This window comes from Caretta caretta, chromosome 5 (assembly GCF_965140235.1).
Source record: "Caretta caretta isolate rCarCar2 chromosome 5, rCarCar1.hap1, whole genome shotgun sequence".
NCBI classification, from domain to species: Eukaryota; Metazoa; Chordata; order Testudines; family Cheloniidae; genus Caretta; species Caretta caretta.
Window position 1 is genome coordinate 136953959 of NC_134210.1, and position 13193 is coordinate 136967151.

Sequence of the window (13193 nt, forward strand, 5' to 3'; positions counted from 1 at the left end):
CTCTTCTTGGCCATCGGTGATCGGAGATGTTTTATTGAGACTAAGCTTCAAGGTGAGAAGCAGCTGGCCAAATATAAAATAAATGGTGCAGGTGCCAAAGTAGCTCAGTTGGGTGAGTGTTAGACTGAAGATCTAGAGGTCTCTGGTTCAATCCCAGGCTTTGGCATGCTCTTTCATCCCTCTTTGAGCAGGGGTGAGCTGTTTTCTGGAAGCACAGCAGTGCCTTTACCTGACCTGAGTCACTCATTTTGGGTGCCGCTGTAGGAAAAGACAGTGTGGACTTCCGTACCTGCTTGGCTCACCTCACCTTTCTTTCTTCTCTTGCTCTTTCCCAGGAAGGGGAAGAAAAAGAAGCTCTCCTTCAATCTGGAGTCACCAGGGAGACAGAAGGTTGACTTCCTGGGAGCCAGCTCCAGTTCTTTGCTCTAGGCCAGTCGCTTCTTGGAGCCTTGTAGCTTGGCCTCCTCTGCCCTTGGAGGTTGGCCTGCAAAGGCCGGCTCTTCCTGCTGGCCTAAACTTGCATGACTTGCCAAAGGAGAAAGTGAGGTGGGAATGGGGCAAAAGAGGAAGGTAATGCTGAAGAAGGCATGGCAGAAGCTAAGCTAAGCTAACCTCAGTGGGGTTAGTAGAATGCCACCATTCATTCTGTCAAAGCCTGGGAAGGTGCGGTTGGCTGCTGGGAGGTAGAATCCTGTGCCTGCCTCTGGCACCCCAGGGATGGCTACTTGCAGCCCGGGAGAAGAAGCAGGGTTCTGGGTGGAAGGAAAAGTGGCAATGGTGAGTCCTAGTGGGCTCCTTTCTGGCAAGATGGTTTTCTGTTTTAGGCTTGGAAGGAACCTGAAAGCTGTGTGTGGACTTGTTCCAGTGAGAACTGCTGCTCCTTTCTTGCCGACCTGGAGGCGCTGGTGACTGCTTGTGGTGGGGCAGGTGCTGACTTGAGTGAATGCGATATAGGAAACCCTAGCCTAAGTCCACTGCTTGTCTCCTGCCTTGTGACATCAAGATTTAAATCTTCCTAGCAAGTGCTGCGGATTGTGCATTAAGCCTACCTGGTTGGCCTGGTCATTGCCAAAGTAGCCCAGTTGGGACTGCATTAGATTGATTTGAAGATTTCTGGCCTGGTTCCAGGCTTTAGCACACCCCTTCACCCTGGGCATGTAGTGCTAGGCTTTCTTCTGGGTTTGCAGCTGTGCCTTGAACTCATGAATTTTCCTAATTTCAGAGGCAGCATTTGCAGGGGCCAGTATGTGGGGCCATGTGCCCCTCCTGGCGTATCCCTACTTGTGGTGCTGCCAGGCTCCCCCCCTGCATAGCAGCTCCTGGAGGGGTAAGTGGAGAGGGTCTGCCTTTGCTGCTTCCTATCCATACATGGTTCACATGTGGGAGGGGCTGTTGATTATAAGGGGTGTGGCTGAACCTTGAAATTATGCCCCCCCTTTTCAGGAGACTCCAGTTGTCTGTGCCTGGTTTCCAGCTCCTCAGCCAAAGGAAAAAGTGGTATTCTTCACCTGAGTGGCCAGCTCTTATTTTCTTTCTCATGAAGGGAGGAAAAAAGAATCTCTTTTCAAAACCCCTGTCCTACCATTGACCGAGGTGTGACTTTCTAAGTTCCTGCTACTGTGGAGGATTTAGAGTTAGTGGGGCCCTGTGCGCATAAAGTCCATGCAACATTCCACTTTCATCCCAGCCCTAGTATGTCTCCAGTAGCTGCTGTCCCCTGGCAGCAGCAAAGGAAGTTTCCACCCATCCAGGAGACCCCAGCCTGGGACTAAACTCAGCTAAGGCTTCTCCTCTCCCCCATCTTGGAATCAAGTTCATATTTTCACTATGAGTTAAAGCATCCCCAATCCCCAGAGTCTTGCTCAATGTCACAAGTTCCCAGTGTCTCCATGGAAGACAATTTGTTAAATCCCAGATGAGTGGAGTGAAATCAGTTCTCAACCTGAGTCCTTTGCTCTTAATCCTGAGGGTATTGTCCCACCATAGAGCCATTTACCACCTCTTTCATACAGAAGCACAATTTTCTTTGCACAGACACAGGAACAGCAAGATCTTTCTCTGTCCCTTGTGCAAAGAAGGGTGTCAAATTCCACGGAACCTTCCTCTTCTGCAATGGAAACAATGGACAAACAGGGGGCCCTGGTCACATCCAGCCCTGGCAGGGAGATGTTCCCTCCCCTTTTCCTTAGTGCTGCTGCTGCTATTTCATGGAATGTCTGGGATGGGGAAAAAGTTGAGTTCACTCCAGGTGGAGGGAAAAAAGGACCCTGAAAATCTCAGGGCCTCAGGGAAAACCCAACCCCTGCTGCCGGAAAACTGTGATGTTGGGGATGTGCATGGGAAAGGGACTGTGTGAATTGTCAAGGTGGGGAATGAATAACAATCTACAACTAGATCCACCTCCTTAACCACCGACAGAGGCTAATCATACTGAAGATAGAAGGGAAACTGGGAGCGATTCTTTGCTGTTCAGCCAAAGAAACAGTAACCCAATTGCCCCGCAGTAAATGTGCTGGGGAAAGCTGGACTTTTCAGGCAGGTCCTGCTTTTCACAGCAGATCCTAAAAACACCTGGAGCTCCCCACACCACTTCTGTGAGGTGCTGAGCTCCTCACAGCACCCCCCACCACCATTACCTTCCAGCAGGGGGTGGCAGAACCACCCACTCAATACAAGGGAGAGGGCTGATTGTCTCTCTGCACCCTGAGTCCAGTGCACACATTCTCTCTCCCACATTCATAGAATCTGGCCCTGCTGCAAAGTGACCCCTATGAACCAGCAACCTCCAGGACAGCAGGATTGGCCTTCAGAGCTGGGGATGTGTCCCCCATGCTGCTCTTAGGCCACTGAACGCTTTGGAAACAGGAGGGCCTGCTCCTTTGCTCACACCCAGAGGGGATGTGGCCCAGCAGTCTCCCTGCATGAGTTTCAATCCTGTTCAGTGAGGGGCAAGTGCCGATTGCATAAAAGGTCTGTGGGGGTTTCTGCTCCTAAGTCACCTTGGTACCTGCCAAAAGCAACCTGTATCCCCTCTGGCAGCAGCTTCTAGGTGGAAGAACTGGGGGAGTTTTTGTGCACCTCTGCTCACAGACACCAGCCCCGCAGCTTCCATTGCCACAGTTGGCAGGGTTGGCACTCGGGGCAGGGGCAGCGCTTGGAGACCCTCCTGGCCCCAGGGCCCACAGGGACATGACAGCCACCTCCGGGAGCAGCACGCCAGGTGGAGTGAGTGTGGGCAGGAAGCCGCCTTAGCCCCGTTGTGCTGCCGGTGGGGGTCCCCCAGTTCTTTTAAATTGCCTGGGGGTGGCAGGCGTGGTCCGGGGAGACCACACTAAAGGATATTTTCTTCTGGTTAAAAGGTAGTGGAGTCTCATCACTGAAAAGCCACATCTTGAGTTAGGTTTGAACCAGCAGCCTTTGAATTACCTGGCAAAGGTGAGTACCACAGAGGCTGATAACTGTACTTCCCAACATTGTCTAAGACGCACCTGCAGGGTGCAAACTGGTAAGTGCAAAGGGAAATATTGCTGGGGTTCTGAGTTCAAGCCTTAGCTGGAGCACTGGTTTCTGTTATCCATGTACCTTTCCCCAATGTGCTTTGCCATATTCACATGGAAAGTGCCATATCAGAGTAATGAGAGTAAGTGCTAAAATGTGAAGGTTGGTGCATAGCTTGGGCCTCCCCCCCTGTGTTGCCATTAGCTCTGGGTGGATTGTTCACTGGCAGGGAGGATTGATTCATTTGCTGCTGAGGAAGCTGCTAGGACAGGTCTCTGGGCACCAGATCTCCCTGATTCTTCCAGCACATCCCAGGCTGCCTCCCTGCCCCAGTCACTGCTGCAGAAGGGTCCTGTATGCACTGAGCCTAAAGCCTTTCCAAGCCTTCTTAGTGGAGTTGGCAGCACGTCAGTCTCATCATCTGAAGGTCCTGAGTTCAAGCCTCAGAGAGAGCAAATGTTTTTGCTGCCCTGCTTCAGATTTTCTAAAGGAAATCAGAGAAAAGAGACTAGAGCAGAGTGATTTCTAGACACCCTCCCATCCAGCCCACACACACACTTTTCAAAGGCATTAAATTTTCCTTCTCCTGTATGACTTTAATGCAGCTGGAAATACCAATTCCTAGAGGCCCCTTCCCACAGAGCACACAACTGTAGTGCAAAAAGCTGGGGGCTACCAGGTTGTTATGGGCAAGTAGTGGAAGGGATGCACACAAAAAATGCACTAGGGCCATTACCCCCCTTGCTCACCGCCAAGCAGCTTTGATTCTTGATGACTGTGATGCTGAGACTCCACTGCCTCAGCATCCTCAATCTCCACTGGAGGCCGGTTCCTTAGACCCCTGTTCATATTCCAGACCCCAGCCGGTCAGACCCCAACCCTGCCCAGCCACTCACCTTCTGCCCCAGGTGAACCAGCTGGTGGGCTGCATCCACAGGTAGGCAGCTTATACTGCTCCCCTCAGAGCAGCAGCTGCAGCTGTTGGCAGCTAATCCCCCCCCCCCCCCCCCCAAGGCTTGGGGGAAGAAGCTGGGGATCACATTTTATTTCTTCCACACATCGAGTCTCACTGTGTTTGAACATATTTCTCTCTAACCCTGATTTTAATTCAGAGCCTCTCCCCCCATTTCTGCTTTATGCCTCATTCCTGTACAGATGTGAACACAAAGAAACTTTTGGTGACCACTTGGCAGCTACTTCCCTGAAGATTTTTTAATTTAATGATTGATGCCTCCTACCCCCATTAAGAACAGCTGATTTTATGCCCAGGCACTTCGTCATCCTCCATAACCATGTCATCAAAACCACCTGGATGACTGCTTGAAACTCCTGACACTACACACTCCTCCTCTTTCATGTGTGTGACCTCCACGTGGCTGTTGTAAGATACATTTCTTCCCATTTCTCCAACCTCTAAGGTTTTCACATTGTCATCCAGAGCAGTTTCCTTTTCCGTGTTTCTCTGTGAGATATTTTCCTCATCTAATTTTGGAGGCTCTTTAAATACTTTTAGTTGGGAGATACTGTACAACCTTGCTAAAGCTTTCCCTGACTTGTCTTCTAATTTAACTCTTTTGCCCTCTACAGCGGCAATTTTGTATGGTCCCACGCAGGTAGGTTCCAGCTGCCCTCCCTTTCTTGTTTTCCTTCTCGCATTCAGTAATATGACAGTGTCACCAACCTTTAATGTTATTTCCCCATATTTATGAGTGTTAGTTTTGGCATATTGTATTTGTTGCTTTTCTTGTGCATTTGAAATATTACTAATAGCCACTTTAGTTTCAGCATCATGGCTACCTTCATTTTTCATGATGTAGTCTTTCATGATGTAGTCATTTTTCATGATGTAGTCATTCTTCATCAAATTGCTCTAAATCTGTTGGTTTTGGAAACAAATGGAGAAGGAGTTGTGTTTGTAAAACGAACAATCATAAAATAATATAAGCACCTGAAAGCTGAAGGACACTTACCATGTACTTGTCTGACACTTGGTCTGGAAATCTTGGCTCAACGCCATAGAGTGGTCGATAGGGTGAGAATTTGGTTGTCATGTTTGGTTTTGTTTGCAAAGAAAATACGATGTCACCAAGAAATTCATCCCAATTAGTCGCACTATCAACCAACTTCCACAGTGCTCTGTAAAAAATGGTGATGGATTATTTGTGGGGGAAGGGGAAAGTACTATCTTTACTGAGAGAAATTGTATGCAATCAGAAAGGTGTAAATAGGCCATGATAGTGCAGTGGGATAATTCCTTTTACTTGAAATAAAAGACAAGTTGAGTTTCAATGTACTAAAAATGTGAAGCAATTTGTAGCTTCTGTCGTAGTGCATTCTCCTTTCTATTAATACTAGGGTGACCAGATGTCCCCATTTTATCGGGACAGTCCTGATTTTTGGATCTTTTTCTTATATAAACTCCTATTACCCCCTCCCCCCACCACCCTTCTGTCCTGATTTTTCACACTTTCTGTCTGGTCACCCTAATTAATACTGTAATGTTCAGTGCCCTAAAATTACCTTTTGATGGATTTGTTTGTGTTTTCAGCTAGTCCCTTGGTTTGTGGATGGTATGGGCTGGTCAAGCTCCGTTGTATTCCCACTTTTTTGCACATCTCTAGGTTAAGCTGAAAGGAAAAATTGTATGCCATTAACTTTCCTCTGGACAGGTTTGGTGTGTAAAAAGAAAAGAAAGAATACAAGGTTATGTGACAGTGTACCCCATAAGGCTTTATGGGGGGGTGCTTACATATGTATGTATGTATGTATATGACTGGAATATGGTTTTTCTACATATGCTATGTAACATATCTATGTAAAGGTTATGATCTACAGGTTATGTTCATCCTAGTTGTATGCATGTACCATTTGTGTGTTCAAAGTTATGAAAATTGGCTGTATACTTGCTTGATTTCTAAGTAGTCTTAGTTAGAACATTTAGTCACTTCTTGGGAAAGGAATGTGCAAGTTAAGTGCTCAGTCAGGAAGCACTTAACAGACAAAAGAGCTTGGAAGGCTCCAATCCACATAAGAAGTCTACCTGAGGATGTTCAGGGTAGCACCTGGGTAATGGCTGCTAGCTGCAAGTCCTGAGTCATGCATGGGCATGTGACTTGCCCATGTGATTCCAAATCTCCATTTTGTGACTGGATTCTACACAAGGGGAGAGAGGGGTGTCCACCCAGAAGAGAAAGTCTATTTAAACCCTGGGGAGACCCCTCCGTTTGGTCTTCAGCCGGCTTAAGTTAGAGCCTCTCCAGCCCAGGATACCTGAAGGAAACTGGAACAATGGACAGTGACTACGGGGGGGGAAGGGGGTGCGAGTGATAACTAGACCCAGACTAAAAGAAGTTTAGTCTGAAAAAGGAGACTCACTGAAACATCTGAGGGTGAGGACAGTATTCAGTTTTATTTACTGTATTAGAGATAAATCTTTGTGTTTTGTTTTATTTTATTTGGTAATTCACTTTGTTCTGTCTGTTACTACTTGGAACTACTTAAATCCTACTTTCTGTACTCATTAAAATCTCTTTTTACTTATTAATTAACCTGGAGTACGTGTTAGTACCGGGGGCGGGGGAGGGGGGAGCAGCTGTGCATATCTCTCTATTAGTGTTACAGAGGGCGAACAATCTATGAGTTTGCCCTATATAAGCTTTATACAGGGTAAAACAGTTTTATTTAGGTTTTGAACCCCATTGGGAGTTGGCATCTGAGTGCTAAAGGCAGGAACACTTCCTAAGCTGCTTCCAGGAAAGCCTACAGCTGTTAGGGGACGTGGCTCCGACCTGGGTCTGGCTTGGAGCAGGCTAGCGGGTCTGGCTCAAACCAGGCAGGGTTCAGGTGTCCTAGGCTGTAAAGGGCAGGAAAGCAGGGGCAGGAGTCGGCTTGGCACATCAGTTGGCAGCTCCTAAGGGGTTTTCTGTGATCCAACCCCTGACAGTGGCATAGTCGAGCAGGATCTGTGCACAGCTGATTGCTTTGAGATACTGGTGGTGATTTTAAGTGAAGTTTAAGTGTGGTGGCTGTAGAACAGATGAAGTGGTTACTGGTTTGTTATTTTCTGTTTGCTTATTTCGGGTAAGGAAAATAGGGACAGAAAAGGAAGCACAATAAGTAAGAGTGAGGATCAGAACAAGCTAGAACTGTACAGGTTGCAAATCACCCAGAAAGGCTGAACACTGGGTGCTGCAAAAGTCTCTGTTAACTAAGAAGCCCCTGAGCTGAGTGCATCCCAGTTTCAGTGAACTACAGAGGGAGTGTGGCCCAGTACAAGAAAGCAGGAAAATGACTACCAGTGAAGCAGCTACTAAACTAGAGCTGGCTAGACTGGAAGCAGAAGAGAAAGAAAACGAACATAAGAGACTTATCAAATTTTAAAAAATTAGAAATTAATGCAGCAGCAGACAGAGAAGAAGATGCCCACAAGATAGCTATGGAGGCAGAAAGAGCCAAAGAGGAGGCTTCCCTCAAGAGAGAGATGGAGGCCTAGAAGTATGAACTGGCTGTTATGGAGTTGAGGAAACAAACCCCTCCAGCTGCTGGCTCCACTTCCCCAAAAATCCACAGATGGGCGCAACTAAGCCCCCAGTATGATGAAACCAGCGATATTGCCGAATATTTCATCACCTTTGAAAGACTGTGTGTACCCTCCATGCAATCCCTGAAGATCGAAAGATGACCACATTGATAGCAAAATTGACTGGCAGCGCTCTGGACATATTCAGTAAGATGCCTATTGATGATGTTTTAAACTATGGTAAATTTAAGGAACTGATTTTGAAACCGTATCAGGTTACACCCGAAACCTATAGGGTTAAATTCAGGATTCTTAAAAGGAGATCTGGATTGAGTAATGTGGTTTATGCAAATAAGTGATTGAGGGGTAATGGCATTACAAGCTTTGAAGGAATGTGTGATTTGGTTACTCAGGAATGGTTCCTGAATGTGTGCAGTGATGATGTAAAACAGTATTTGTGGGACAAAAAGGTAAATGAGGTGGGTGAATCAGCTGGGTTTGCAGACTCTTATGCACAAGCACAAGCTGCAATTAAACATGAACCACTGGCAGAGGGGCTCAGGGTTGGGGGAAAGCAGAATCACCGTTTTACCCCTAGGGAAAAGGAGGCGGGGCGTTCACCTCCCCATTCCCCTGTGACCCGTCCCAAATCTCCTGTGCAAGCAGAGGAGCCCAAGAGGTGCTCTCGTCGTAAGTCCACCGAGCACCTGAGGAATAAGTGTCCCTCACTGAGTGGAAGAAGGCAACAAGTAACACATGATGCTGCTGCTTCTCAGAGCCAGGCTGCTGCCTCTTTCCACATAGGATGTGTGAAACTTGCGTCTACAGAACCCAGCAGTGAGCACATGCATGCTGTTAAACTGAATGGGAGATTCATCACTGGATTGAGAGACACAGGCGCTGAGATTTCTGTGGTCAGGAGGGACCTGCTCCAGGAGGAGGATTTGTTGCCAGGCAAAATGGCAGAACTGGAATGGGTGGGGGGGCTACTTGCACCTTTAACTGAAGTTCACAGGCAAACTAAAAATCTGTGAATTGCCACCATGGCCCACAGCTTGGCACCGTTTCTACTGGGGCTGATTTCTTTAATGTGGCAGAATCTGTCCCAGAGTTGGTGAGCAGTGAGCAGGAAGTGTGTGCTAACAGCCCCGGGGGGTGGGGTGGGGGTGAAGCCACAGGGACTGTTGGGGGAATAGGAGCGTGTCTCTTAGGAGGGGGATGTACCACCCTATAGGATGGGGGGCCACCCAGCTGCTCGTCAGCAGGGGGACAGGCCTGCCTTGGGGTGCACAGAGGCATGTGCCCCAAAGGTGGGGGTTAGGGTCCTGGTGACCACTGCGGTGGGAACAGATCTCCAAGGACTCTGTGGCAGGAAGCAAACCCAACCTGAGTGAAAAGGGGTCAGTGGCCAGTGAAGGGTCTGTCATAGCTGGTAGCTGTGAGCCCACAGCCAGACTAGGGTCACCTTCTCTTCTGGGGGACACAAGAGTGTCTGACCCAGAGGGAAGCCCAGAGAGGGAAGCCCAGATGGAAGGTGAGGGGGGCCAGAGAGTCCGTCCACCTTTTGTAGGGAGGATCTTTCTCATGACAGACCCCTCTCGTGTGGATCAGGTCAGAGGGGAAAACTGGGGGTCAGATCTCCGAAGGAGAGTCCTCGAGGTCAGGCAGGCCTCTGGGTAAAGGGAGTGGGAGTGAGAACTCCCATCCTATTGCTAGCCCATTCCACCGGGGTCGTGTATAAGCCAGGAAAATGTGCCACAACATCAGGACCACTCGCCCTCTTTGCTTCTCTGCAGCTGCTCACTCCCTCTCCTTTGCTGTCTCTGCTCCCCTTGACTGTCTCAGCACCTGGCCCCTGATGTGCACAGTTACAACACTCACACTATAGGAACTCTTTTATATTTAATATAGTTTATTAATATGTTTAGCACAGTCACAAACACCCCAACTTAACAAGATAAATAGAGAATGTACATCTGCACTTCCATATGCTCACACCATCCCTTGTAGAACAATCTGAAGTGTTAATCATCATCTTCCTCATCACCATCACCTTCCCCATCATCACCAGTGGTATCATTCTGGCCCCTCCCAAGGACTACATCTCCTTCTCCTGCTGCCCCTAGGCTGGGATGCCACTTTTATAATACGTTACGCTGATGCCGTTATGTTTGATGCATATTCGGTAGGGGATTTTTCCCCTTTTCCTTATTTGCATTTCCTCACTTCACTAATTTTGGAGTGTCTTTTCCCTATAGGTTAGTATATTATTGATCTCAACTTATTATCATAGACGTCAGTTCGTCACCCTGGCCGTTTTGTGGTTAGGTGTCACATTTGTTATTTCTGTCCTAACCGGTTATTGCGGGTTTTTCCACGTTGTGGTGTACCTGTTAAGTTTAAAAGGGTATGAACTTAGGAAAGCCCCTCGGCCAGCCTGCTTTAACACATCATATGTGGACCTTATGCTTTAGCTCATCACCATCTATCTGGGTGAAAGGTCCCAGACATATGTATGCAGACTTTGCCTTAGCTCAACAGACAGGATATGGCCTGTAAGTCCCTTGTGGCGTTACAATCAAACTACTTTAATATAAACCTCTTATAACCTATTATAATAAAACAAATAACCAGACCATAAGGCAATAAGAAATCCATAAGAAAAGATATGTAGGCAAGGAAGCAGGTTAGCCCTATAGGCTACAGCCTAGACTCTGAGTCGCATCAGGTGGGGCCACTGGCTACCAGGCTTCCATCCAAGTGCGCGGGGCCCAGGGCAGGGAGTGTTACTGATTTAGGAACCTCCCTGTGCCAAGAGGGGACCTGGTGACTGGAGCTGCTGTGGTTGTGTGAGAGACCAAAGGGCACCTCCATTCTGGGATGGAGGGGTCTGGCCTGCAGGCACAATTGCCTTTGCGTTGAGCAGTTTTCTGGCAACCCTGCACAGAAGGGGCTGCAGCTGGCAGCAGCTTATACCCCTTCCCCCTGCTGCGCTAGGCACGGTTTGGATAAATGCAATGTCCATGTTTCATAGATGCTCTTGGTGCCTTGATCGGAAGAGCAGCGCAGCTGGGAAGCACTGAACTGACTCTGTGTTTTCTGATTGCAGGGTCGGTCCCAGGAGATTAGAGAGACAAAATGGGGGTCAACTTCTGCTGGGGAGAGACAAGCCTTCAAGCTCCACAGAGCTCGTCCTCAGGCCCTTGTCTCTCTCCCCAACAGAAGTTGGTCCAATAAACGATATGACCTCCCCCGCCTTGTGTCTCGGTGCTTTCTGCTCCCACGGGCGTGGCTGGGAAGGGTCACAGGGCTCAGCAGGCTCAGGGAGTAACATCAGCCCCATTGGAGACAGGAATGGAGCAAACCTCACAATCCGTGTGGTCACTGCAGGTCTGTCCAGCTGCCCCCTCCTCCCTCAGTGTCAGTCATGCGGGGAGCCTGTCTGCCCCCTCCTCAGCTACAGTCCCCTGGGCAGGGCCAGTCAGTTGGGGTGTGTCCCAGCAGCCCCCTGCTCACTCCCACGTGGAGCCCAGATCTGGGTGAACTGGGCCTCTGGTTTGTTTGATCCCTGAGGGGTTTTCTGAGTTCAAATTGGGACCCCAAGTTTCTCCTCACTTGAGGAAATCCCTGTGAAAACTCACCCTTTCCGAGTGTCTTTTTCACTCCCTCTGCCAGAGACGTTCCCCATTCTTTCAAGTCCAGCGTGAGGAGAGGGGCAGAGAGAGGGGAGGTTTCAGGCTGCTGGGTTATGGCAGGATTGCTGCTATTAATTGCCAGAACCTGCTAATTCTGAGGAACAAGCAGGGGGAAAGGGGCAGAGATACAGAGTCAGGGAGTGAAATGGAGAAAATACAGGAAGAATTTCTAGCAAGGGCGAAGTGTAATTAACAGAATCCTGAATATTCCCTGCACACCTTGTATTACTCTGGGCCTGATTCTCTTCCGCACTGACGACCCTTTCCCTGTCTCTGGCCGTGTCTAGAGGGCTTTATGCCACTGTCGAGCCCCTTTACACCGCCGTGAAGGTAAAGGTGTTATGTCGTCTTAGTGCAAACAAGAATCAGACCCACCCTGGGTGTCCAATGACCCCTCCGCACACCCAGGGTCTGTTTTTCAAAGGCTCTGAGCACCCACAGCTCTAAGTGAAGTCAGTGGGAGCTGCTGGCATCCAGCACTTCTGACAATCAGGTGCCCAGTGCTTGTTCCATCCAGGGCTCTGGAAGCATTTAATACTCACGGGAGCACATGTGGCTCTGTTTGGGGAGGCTCACACACAGGTGCCAGAGACTCCACTCAGCCCCTGCTTGCTCTTCTCTGCCCCTTTCCTGTAAGGGGGGGCTACCAGGGGAGCCATGGGGCCAGGCCCCCATCTCTTTTTTCTGTCTTAGGTGAGCAGGTGGCAACAGGTCCTTGGGGAAGGAGACAGGGCAGGAAGATGTGCAGTGGGGAATGGGAAGAGGCAGAGCATAAGTGGTGCCCCCACTTCTCTGGAGCTTCGCTTCCAGCGCTGGGAAGGTGACAATGGGCCCACGTGCCTCCAGAGGGGTGACCCGCCCCACACCCCCAGCAGCTCAGCCTCCCCTGGCCTCTTAGATGTGCTGCCCATGCTCAGGTCCTTCCACACTCTAGAGAGACACAGCACCCAGGGGTAGGACTGAGCCATGGGGCACTAGGTGAGTGGCAGAGGCTCCGGGAGCTGAGAGTTTGCCTCAGACCCCTCAGGGACACAGCGTGAGGCACCATCCCAGGCATCTCTATGCAAGGAGCAGAACAGGGTTTACTTGGGGTGCGGAGCGTATTGAGAGCATCTCAGGGTCTGTGGAGATGTATTGCCCTGGTTAGCAAGTGTGGCTAGAACACAGGCCTCGCTGTGAGCAGGATTTGAACCTGTGCAGGGAAACCCTATTGGATTTCTAGTCCAACACTTTAACCAGTCGGCCATCACAGCTTTGAGCCCAGCAATGCCCCAAGGCCAGAGAAACAGGTAAACAATCACAATGCCCAGGCCTGAAGTCATCTGAAATACAGAATTCAAACAGGAAACCTGGCTCTCAAAGCACAGGGGGAATTTATGGGTCTCGTTGTTTAGCCATGTGGTTAAGCATCAAACCAACCCCCTCCTGTGGGGTCTGTAATTATTGCTCTCCCCCCTGTAAAGATAGGGACATGGAGATAG

At 49.2% G+C, this 13193-nt stretch overlaps 2 non-coding genes across 2 annotated transcripts; one reads left to right on the forward strand and one right to left on the reverse strand.

Moving 5' to 3' along the window:
• Positions 1-93: 93 nt before the first annotated feature.
• TRNAF-GAA (transfer RNA phenylalanine (anticodon GAA)) lies at positions 94-166 on the forward strand. Its single transcript has one exon. It is a non-coding gene; the product is annotated as a tRNA-Phe (tRNA).
• Positions 167-12883: 12717 nt separating this feature from the next.
• TRNAS-AGA (transfer RNA serine (anticodon AGA)) lies at positions 12884-12965 on the reverse strand. The gene has a single exon. It is a non-coding gene; the product is annotated as a tRNA-Ser (tRNA).
• Between the last annotated feature and the right edge of the window lie 228 nt (positions 12966-13193).